Source organism: Haliotis rubra, unplaced genomic scaffold, assembly GCF_003918875.1.
Source record: "Haliotis rubra isolate DU_JTF1 unplaced genomic scaffold, ASM391887v1 Scf1000, whole genome shotgun sequence".
Lineage (NCBI taxonomy): Eukaryota > Metazoa > Mollusca > Gastropoda > Lepetellida > Haliotidae > Haliotis > Haliotis rubra.
Window position 1 is genome coordinate 217,553 of NW_025764894.1, and position 11,645 is coordinate 229,197.

An 11,645-nucleotide genomic window follows, 5' to 3' on the forward strand; every position below is an offset into this window, starting at 1 on the left:
GGGAACCTTTGGTGGGTAACCAGAGTGATATTACCATCATACCTGTTATAAATTCATTAACTGACCATCAAGTGAATGATGACAATTAACATGTGTAGGTTTATATCACCAAACACTCAGCTGGTTACAGCAAAGGGGGTAGTAATCGCTGAATTGCATGCAATGTTAATTGCCTGAAAAAAGTTATGGGCTGACACTGTTTGGAGGATACGAACGGAAATTCATTGTTGCATAAGAAATACATATAAGCATTGGATGTGTACTGAAGTTAAAATTGTATATACCTGAGTACATTTTCATTTGTCATAAATACAATATGTAATAGACATCATATGTTTACATGGCATGATCAAATATCGAGGTAAAAAAACACAGAAATAAGATCAAATTGGAAAATTGAATCAGTCACTATGCCATCTATGCATTAAAAAATTCGAAAAGCATATACACTGCTGGTATACTTTATTGCAATCAGACAGGAACTACTGGGGGTATTCTCAAATACATGTAACAGCATCTGATGAGCATCCACCCTTTCTAATGTCCCGCTGTTTGGGATGAAGAAATTTTGTCAAGGTGGCCATAAGCCCAGTCCCTGTGTCCGTCACGGTTGAGGGAGCAGATACCGACAAGCGTGCAGTTTGGTTTGGTAATTAGACTGTTGGCGAGAAACATTAATCACTCTGGATCAGTTCCCCTCTTATTACATGCGGATATATACATGTAGTGAGAAGAAGCATGAAAGTGTACATTCGATTTCGAAATGGCTAATGCTCAACTTGAACATAAGTTTATTCCTACACCTCGTTGGTGCAATATGCCGAAGGCGAAAGACAACCCAGGAAGAAGAAATACCGATACCTGGAACGTCGTCTTCAAGAACTGAGACACCAGTTTCAAAATGGAATGTTAACTGTTAGACAGTTTGCTGATTCAGCGTCTCCTCTTTCACATCTTTAATATATTTATAATGTACTTATAAATGTGTATGTATGTTTATAATTATGTAATATTTTGAAACATTTCATAATATGATGTAATATAACTTGTTATAATTCCTGTAAGATGTAGCATGTTGTAACATGATTAAATAAAATCTGTCCATATAGTCTCCAGTTACCACACGTGGCTTACGCCTTCTATGCTTTTTATGTGTTTTATATTTCAATGTTTATATGCTGAGACTGAAATGAAACACTATCTTTATACATATATTTGGCTCGTTTTCTCATTAGGTGTGCTCTCATTCGCATAATCCGGAATATCCTCTTCTGTCAACACGTAGGCCTATCATTGTCTCTATAATCCAATGTTAATTTGCTAACGGACGGGACATCAACATTTCTCTTAACTCATCTGTTTGGACCAAAGGTCGAAAGAGGGCAGTTTCCATGTATATTCTCACGCCGTTATCAAGATAACAGTTACTACAACCAGGTGAACAGAAGTATATATGCATAGTGACTAGCAGCAAATTAACACCAGGTAATTCAGCAACTAGCACATCGTTGGGGCAACAGGAGAGTAAGATCAACAAGTCTAAATCCACTCCTTTGTCCAAGTGATGGAATCAATCAACATTCAATCAGCTTGTCTATCCTGAACGTTGTACATCGGAATGCCGCTCTATGCAATAAACATGGAGTTGTTATCACATAAGTGGTATGTTTCGTTGTGTATCCCCATACTGTTTACTGCAGTATAAGTGAAATCTGCTTCACTTTGCGAATGGCCAATCTTTTGAAGTTGATTTAAGTTCTACTTAAGTAAACTGCTACCTAACAGATTCATCTCAGATTAAAACATCTCATTCCAAAGTCGTGTTTTCTATTTCAGGCTCTAAGAAATACTGAATTTTTACATATTAGATATAAATCTGTCGGTACCAGTTTGACGTGTCTGGTCATGAGTTACCTAACATAGTGATTATATATTTTTGACCATTACATGTGTCATTCACACGTCATGTATGCCAATCTAATGTTCTCTGATCCATTTCATCATACAGCATTTATTTCATTCAATGTTTTGAAGCTCATATGAAAACATGAAAAATGTTATTGTTCCAGTTCCTTTTGAGAGTGAAATTATTTTTGTTCTCGGAGTGTTCCAACCAATATAGTCATTATGGTTACAATCGGCCTGATTTTAATTAATACCTATCAAGTTAGATGTTATACACGCGTGCGTGCACACACACCCACACAAAACATCCGTAATTTGTAAATTCTGTTCGGACGATAAAGAAATATCTAATTTGATAAGAATCACTCTATAAATTATCTTCCCTTACTCTGAGAGAAGCAGGGCATTATTCGTTCATTTTTTAATAATTTTATCTGCATAAAAGAAGGTATTATAAAAAATGAGAAACAAACTTCCGTATACTACCATTTCACAAACATTGCGATATTAACCATGGAATAATGTTAAGTTTAGTTTTGTTTTCAATGTCATAATATGTGAGGTTCCTCATTAACACATACATACAAACTGACAACATAACACAAAACAATATGCCACCAACCCAATGTAATACAATACAATTTTCACCGCCTGTGCATACCACACTGTTGACGAATCTCTCAGGTGTATTAGAGCGATAATTACATCGCGACATGATTAACAAACCTACAGCTCAGCAGATTTTAATAACTTTTTTAAGAAAAAAAAGATTTATGGATGTCAATTTCTTTATTGTGAATAACACGAAGTTTCGGAGTGTATGCTTGCTCCTTCATCAGGTGAAAATCAGGTCACAGTAATGCATTCCACTTCTTAATGCCCATCAAAGATTTAACTTACTTCAGAGGCTTCTTTAAGAGGCATAAAAACGTGTTCATTAACAAGGCAGTAAGCCTTGTTAATTGGTGACTCTTAACTGCCTTGACTCACTCATCAATCAACAAGGGATTAGGTCATGGGGCGTGCAAAGCACAATAATTTACCATCACCCACCAGTTATCTCCCCTTGTGGACATTTCCAAAATTGTACATTTTTGGAAATCTCATATTTCCAAAATTGGAAACATTGTTCTTGAATATGTCATGTTCTTGCATATTTCATGCATTTCGAACAGCAACTGTTTGCGTTTCTCCTTTTTAACACATCCTTGCACTTTGCTATTGCTAGAAGACTCTGAAAATTTACTTAGGTAAATAGGTAAATACAGTTTTAGCACACAGCAAATGCTTATATGTATTTCTTATGCAACAATGAAGTTCTGTCCGTATTCTCAAAATAGTGTCGGCCCATAGGTTTTCATATGCAATACAGCAATAAATACTCCCTTGTTGTAACCCGTGTTAGGTGGTATAAACCTACACATGTCATTTGTCATCATTCACTTGATGGTCAGTTAATGAATTTGTAACAGGTATAATTAGCGGTAACACCACTTAGATAACCCGCCAAAGGTTCCCATTTGGCATTTCTTGTGTCTGGAGTAAATACTCAACATTATAAACATCGATCAAAGGATTAACCCATACTTTTATCTTACACAGCGGATTTGTCAAAAGGTAGTGTTTATGTGTGTACATTTACTAATCTATACTGAATACACTCTGTCGAGTCTGTGTCTGCGTAAAACAACTTCCTTCTTTCAAAGGATTAACCGCCAAGACATTGATTCTCATTTTTGGTTAACTAAATTACTTTTTTGTAAAGAATGGCGGACATTATGCAATTAGTTCCCAGGTATGCTCTCTTGGGTGACCAATGAGACTATATACCAATGTGAAATACCTGAAACGATATATGACTTTCGTAAACATGTATTAGACTGTTGAAAGACACATCATTTGGAACAGCTGCAGGTGAATGGTATATCACTCATTTTTGTGGATATTGATGGATACACTCCTTGAACAAAGTAATCGCCTGACATTGTTCTTATAACTCTAATCTGTTTTAATTTTAATAATTGCATTTTGTTGTTTTTTCATTTTTCGTAGCATTCCACAGAATCATTGTTTTCGTCGTGAAGTAATGAGACAGACAACATACACTAGGGCGTGTGTGCGAATTATGATTTACATTGGCAAACTATAATATGTCTAGATATTCCAGTTATAAGTATAGGCAGATCGCCTAATTTTTATTTAGTTTCAAAATGCATACAAGTATGATAATAAACTAATTAGGATAATAAGACCAAACATGAAAACGCACGTTGACTAGTATCTACATACTGGTGAGTGGACGTTTACCACGTGAATGTAGCAAGAAATTTATTGGGCAATATTGTCACTTCGACCCCCACCTCGCTTCCGAGGAAGAAATCGTTATGTTACAAGTTGTGTCATGCCAAATCCTGTTGGCCATGATTCAAATACATATTTAACTACGAGTAGAAAGTAGTTTCGATTTTCTAACTTGATGAAAACAAACCATAATCTCATTAATTCTTTAACAGACTTTAGCCCGTGATGTTACGATTATTAAAAACATCCGCCAGTCTGAGAATAAATGCTATTTAGGTTTGTTTTCACCGAGTTACAAAATCAAAACTACTTATTACTGGTAGTACAAAATGTATTTGATTGATGTCCAATAGGATTTTGCGTGACATATCTTATATCATAACAATTTCTCTCGAGGAAGCGAGGTGGGTGTCAATATAACACTACTTCCAATATTGTTGTCACTTCCACCACGACCTCACTTCCGAGAAAGAAATCTTTATGCTTCAAGTTGTGTCATGGAAAATATGTTTGGTCATCAATCATATATATATATATTGTGCTACAAGTAGTAATTAGTTTGATTCTTTAACTTTCGCGAAGCGATCTGGACAAGTTTAAGATATCGTTCCAAGCTTCCACAACGCTCGCTTCGCACTCACAAACATAACCCATTTACTAAATGATTTAGCACGAACTGCGGGGTCCGGTGGAAATTAGTGCATGGTGACACCATCACTTGACCCCCCAGGACGGCAACGCAACGTTTGACAGCAACGCAACGATTCGTTTTGCTTTGAATAAGTTTCGTTGTTCAGACCATCCTTTAACGTTGGAATAAGGGCGAAAAGTAAATATAAAACAACATGAGTGATTCTACCCTCTGTGTATTGTACTTACCATTGAATCAGAGTACCAATTCTTTATTGAATGTTCATTTTACTGTGATCTGAGAAACAGCCTTCTCCAACAATACTACATAAATAATCCATGTGAAACATTGACATAAAGAGCGAAGTTTTTGAATATAGAGTATAAGATTAAATGAGACATTGTACACGTTAGCATGCAGCTTAATATTATATATGGCGCTGGATTGTATTTTCATCTTTATAATTGAAAAACGGGTGGGTGGCCCTTGTACGAAATTAACTCTCACTGACTAGATATAAGCTTATGATGATACATATTTAAACTCAACGTGACAAATTTCCTTTTCACCCACAACATTGAACACTCAAAATGTGTTCACTGCAATTTCGACTAGTCAAGTCGATAATCCTTTTGTTAACCCCTTAAACAGTCATTACTAAAACAACACCAAACATCAAAGACTACCGCCAGTCGCCTTAACGACCCCATGAAACACTCATGCCGCCCCATGCCACTATTGCAATTAGCCCATGCAGAACAATAATTTACCATCACCCACCAGTTATCTCCCCTTGCGGATATTTCCAAGATTGGAAATTTTTGGAAACATGATCTTTCCAAAATTGGAAAGTCTTGGAAACATCATCTTTCCAAAATTGGAAATGTCTTGGAAACATCATCTTTCCAAGACATTTCCAAGCTTGGAAAGATGGATTTTTTTTCCAGTGTGAGTGTCAGAAACTGATACAGTCTCAGATTCTGCTCTCAACCAAATCATTAGCTAATGTTCCTGTGGAGGTGTCCCCTCACAGGACACTGAACAGCAGTAAAGGCATTGTCCGTGATACTGGACGGTGCCTTTCGGACATGAGTGAACATGACATTGTCAAAGAACTACATTCTCAAGGCGTTACTCATGTTAAACGGTTCACTGCAAAAAGGAACAACGAAACCTTCAATACTAATACCTATTTATTCACTTTTTGTCTGCCAGTACACCCAAGCTCACTGAAAGCGGGATACTGCAACTTACGGGTAAATACTTTTATCCCTAATCCCCTAAGGTGCTACACCTGTCAAAAATATGGCCATGGGTCAAAGGTTTGCCATAATACAGCTGCATGCCAATGATGTGCTGGGACATGTGCAGACAGCAATCTCTGTGACAAGCCACCTGTTTGCGTTAACTGTTCTGGTAGCCACCCGTCATCATCTAAGGAATGCCCTACCTGGAAATTGCAATCCAGAATTTCGAAGGTGAAACATGAACAGAATATTTCATTCTCAGAAGCAAAAGAGACTGTTCTTGCACAAGAACAGTCGGGTCCGACCTATGCCAAAACCGTATCAGCTTCTTTTCTGGCCTCCAAACCAAAACATGTTTCCTGTTCTTCAATCGGTTGCCAGACGGATTACACGTGGGCTAGGACTTCTGCTCCTACCCTACTGTCTGCAGAGATCCAGGAGAAGCCTTCACAAGTCACCTCCGCTTCACAAACTTTGTCTTCATCAAAAAGTGTCATTCAATCTAAGACACCTTCTGGAAAGGATACATCTGTTTCTCAGAAACAACCAAATAAATCGGACAAAAATGTGAAACAAAATGTGAAACATTTATCCAAATCTAACAATGGCACTTCCAAAACGTATCTAAATAACAGACCCCCAAAGGGGTCGGACAATGAGGTCCAGCTTTTTAACAAGTTTGGATCACTTGAGGACATGGATGTGTCTAACCATAGCCATGGTAGGACACATAGCTTGTCACCCTCAAGGCAGGTGAGGGGTAGATCTCCTGTTCATCCGCCTAAAAAAAATGATGTGTTCACCCATAGTTCAATGGAATTGTAGAGGAATTAGGACTAATTTAAATGATTTACAGTTATTAGTCCAAGATTTAAAACCGTCGGCATTTTGCATACAAGAAACTTATCTGAAACAGACAGATAAATTTGAACTCCGTCAGTTTAATGCGTATCACTATTTTTCTCCCCCTGGTGATAGAGCTTCTGGTGGAGCATCTATTCTGGTAAGGAACAATGTTATACATAGCCCAGTTCCGCTTAAAACAAATCTCCAAGTCATTGCAATTCGGCTTACATTACAGGTTGCTTTTACTTTGTGTTCTCTGTACATCCCGCCATCATCGGGTGTTCAACTGACTGAGCTGCAAGCTCTCTATGATCAACTACCTAAACCCTGTTTAATCATGGGGGATTTAAATGGCCACAACCCGCTCTGGGGTGGTACTACTACCAACACCAAAGGTAAATTATTCGAGGATTTCATTTCAAATAATGACTTATGCATTTATAATGACGGTGCAAATACTTATTTACATCCTGGCACAGGAACATATTCAGCTCTTGATTTGTCTATTACGGACTCTAACCTTTTGAGTGAATTTAAATGGTCAGTCCACGACGACCTTTGTGGAAGTGACCATTTTCCAACGATACTAACACCTGTGAATCCATCTGACGTTCCTCCATCATCAAGATAGAATTTTAAAAAGGCTAACTGGCCTTTTTATGAAATTCTGTGTGCTGACCAACTGAAACCTGAACTTTTCAATGATATTCCTGATGCCATAAAATGTTTTTCAGATAAACTAAATGACATAGCTGACGAGTGTATCCCAAAGTCCTCTGCATTCCTCACGTCCGAAAACCATGGTTTACAGACGAATGCAAACAGGCTAGAAAGGCACGGAAGAAAGCTGAACATTACTTCCGTCGCCATCCTATGGTCCACAATTTAGACAAATTTAAAATTATTAACGCTAAAGCACGGCGTACTTTCAAGCATAGTAAACGCCAATCGTGGCGAAACTATGTCTCAAGAATCAATTCGCGCACACCTATATCAAAGGTGTGGAATATGATCCAGAAAATCAAGGGTAAGGGCTCTAAATCTAGCATTCACCATCTCAAAGATGGTAATCAGTTATTGACTGATAAATCAGATATTGCAAATAAACTTGGTGAGACGTTGTCCAAACATTCTTCCTCATCTAATTATGTACCTGAATTCCAAAAATATCAAAAAACAGCAAGAAAAGAAATCTATTAATTTCAATTCAGAAAATGGGGAAGACTACAATGAAACCTTTTCGATACATGAGCTACATACTGCTCTTGATCAGGCTCATGATACTGCTTCCGGGGCTGATAACATACATTATCAACTCCTGAAGCACTTACCTGAATCATGTTTAGAGACGCTCTTACATATATTTGATGCCATTTGGACATCTGGAAATTTTCCTTCATCGTGGCGCGATGCTATTATTGTTCCCATACCTAAACCTGGACGTGATCATACTGATCCCTCTAATTATAGACCAATTTCACTGACAAGCTGCGTTTGCAAAACCATGGAACGTATGATCAACAACAGACTTGTTTGGTACTTGGAAACCAATAACCTTATAACTAATATACAATGTGGTTTCCGTAAAAACCGTAGTACCATCGATCATTTAGTACGTTTAGAGTCTTTTGTAAAAAATGCCAAAATTAATAAACAGCATGCAATGTCGATCTTTTTCGATTTAGAAAAAGCATACGACACGACATGGAAACATGGGATTTTAAAAGATTTATATGACTTTGGATTACGAGGCCGTTTGCCTCAATTTATATCCAACTTTTTAAATAACAGGCAATTTCAAGTCCGAGTGGGTTCAACCCTGTCTGACCATTACAATCAGGATCAGGGTGTCCCGCAAGGCAGTATTTTGTCTGTCACCTTGTTTAGTGTCAAGATCAACAGTTTATCGAAGGTTTTAAACGATTCAATTGATGGATCACTTTTTGTGGATGATTTTAATATTTCTTGTCGTGGTAAAAATATGCATACTATTGAACGGCAATTGCAGTTGTGTTTAAATAAAATAGATAAATGGTGTCTTGAAAACGGCTTTAAGTTTTCCAAGTCCAAAACAAATTGTCTGCACTTTTGTTGAAAATATAAGCCCCATAAGGATCCAGAACTATCTTTAAATGGCACTCCCATCAAAGTTGTTAAGGAGGCCAAATTCTTGGGTCTAATTTTCGACTCCCATTTAACCTTTTTGCCGCATATTAAATCACTTAAAGCCAAATGCCTGAAGGCACTCGATTTGTTGAAAGTTGTTTCCAACTCAAAGTGGGGAGGGGATCAAGCTACGCTCCTCCACCTATATCGATCATTGGTCCGCTCGAAACTTGATTATGGCTCCATCGTATATGGTGGAGCCTGCAAAAGCAACCTAAAACTACTTGATTGTGTCCACCACCAAGGCTTAAGACTTTGTCTTGGGTCCTTTAGAACCTCTCCTATTGATAGTCTATATGTTGAAGCAGATTAGCCTTCTCTTACACAACGTCGTATCAAATTATCTTTACAATACATTACTAAACTATATTCTAGCGAGTCTAACCCTGCATTTAACTGTGTTTTCAATCCCCTATATGAGGATTTATACAACAAAAAGCCTTCTCTTGTTCCGCCTCTTGGGCACAGAATTAAACCATTCCTTTCTGCTGCCGGCATTGAGCTGGAAAATATCGCTCCTTCCCGTCTTCTGTCTTCTCCTCCTTGGCAACTGGTGAGGCCTGAAGTTGACCTAACTCTGACAAAGTTTAAGAAATCTGTAACTAATGAATTACAATATAAACAAGAATATAATCAATTAAAAAATAAATATAATACTTACAAATCCCTATTTACAGATGGGTCCAAGGATGGTGGCGCGGTGGCATGTGCCACTGTCATTGGATCCCGAACAATTTCTTCTCGACTACCACATAACAGCTCTATTTTCACAGCAGAAGCTAACGCCATATTAACAGCTCTTAAGTATATTAAAAAACATCGTAAATATAAGCAATACATCATCTTTTCCGATTCTCTTTCTTGTCTTCAGGCTATTAAAAATCTTTCTTGCAAACATCCACTTTTATTAGAAATTATTGAATTGTACAATGAGCTTGCTACTGGCCAATGCGACATCGTCCTCTGTTGGTTACCCAGCCACGTTGGCATTTCTGGGAATACAATGGCCGATCTTGCTGCAAAGGCAGCACTCAACAAATCTGTGACACCACTTCTTATCCCATACTCTGATTGCAAAGCTAACATTGGAACTTACATCCGTGATCTGATGCAAAAGAAGTGGGACGCCCAGGTAGGTATCAATAAATTACATGCAATAAAACCCTACATTGGTTACACCTACTTGGGTTCTCAGTCCAGATTTGAAGAGGTCATCATACGACGATGTCGTATTGGCCATACAAGGTATACTCATGAGTACCTATTGCAAGGTGAGGATCCTCCGTTTTGTATCCCTTGTGATGAGAGAATCACAGTCAAGCATATCCTGCTTGACTGTATTGAATATTCCATCACAAGGGATACCTATTTCAAATCACGAACGATGAAGGATCTTTTTAATAATATCAGTTCTCATTTAGTTATTGCATTTTTAAAAGAATTAGATTTGTTGAATGAATTGTAAATAGATAAATATTTAGTTTAGTTTGGTAGTTTAGTTGAGCAGCTGAGATTGTTAGTGGCTGTATCCTCACAGGGGGGTTGAAGCATTGTAAAACTATTGTCCTCCTGTGGGGGTATGTAAGTCCCAAAACATTCAAGCTAAATTTAAACTTACCATTAGTTTTAATCGTAGAATATGTGTTATTTTAACTTATGGCTAATTTGTCTAAACTTGCTGACGGCTGAAGGGATGGTGTAAATCCAGCTAGGGTCCATGCAGGAAGCAAATGTACTGTAAGTCCCCATGGTCCCTAGTATGGTGATCTACCTTCAGTAGTTAGCAATCTGCAGCCTGTTTTTATATTGTATGGTCATTTCTAGTTCCAATATTTTAGATTTAATTGCTAGTTTTAAATGGATATCTGTGATACACTAGTAGTTTTACTGTTCTTCGTCAACAGGTTTTTTAATTTCTAACTTTGTTCATCTTTAATATAATTATAAAATGTTCTCGTCACGATATGGCTGAAATATTGCCGATGTGACGATAAATATTAACTCACTCACTCACTCACTCTTGTTTTATTGACACCCGTGTGTCTGCCTACCTGTCTGCTAATGACAATATTCAATACACAGCTGCTATCACTGACCACATGCAATTTGAACTTAACACCAATCAGGCTATACACCATAAACAAAATGCATTGATTTATGGCCCGAGTTCGGTCTCTGTCACATAATGTAATTACACAGACAGGCAGGTGTGATACTTGAACACATGACATGTTATGATGTCTGTTGATTGCAAAATGTTATACACAAAAAATGAGCATGTATTTACAAAACCCAACATCTCAAAATATTAGCCGTGAAGGCATCTGCAAATGAACCAGCCGTTACACTTGAGTGCACACCCAGCCGCTCTGACTGGCTTCGGTATCCCGGCTGCTTCGTTGCTTGGGAAGTAAACCCCCATTCTTAAAATAAGTACTTTAGTTAACCAATAATGAACAATCTATGGTTAATCCTTTGAAGGGTGTATTCAGTATAGATGAGTAAATCTACATACATAAACACTACCTTTTTACAAATCCGCTGTACAG

At 37.5% G+C, this 11,645-nt stretch overlaps 2 protein-coding genes across 2 annotated transcripts in view; both read right to left on the reverse strand.

Annotated features, from left to right (window-relative positions):
• LOC124267022 overlaps window positions 1-11,645 on the reverse strand; it is a 289,774-nt gene that overhangs the window by 206,679 nt on the left and 71,450 nt on the right. The window lies entirely within an intron of this gene.
• Window positions 1-11,645, reverse strand: part of LOC124267005 — a 219,701-nt gene that overhangs the window by 122,682 nt on the left and 85,374 nt on the right. The window lies entirely within an intron of this gene.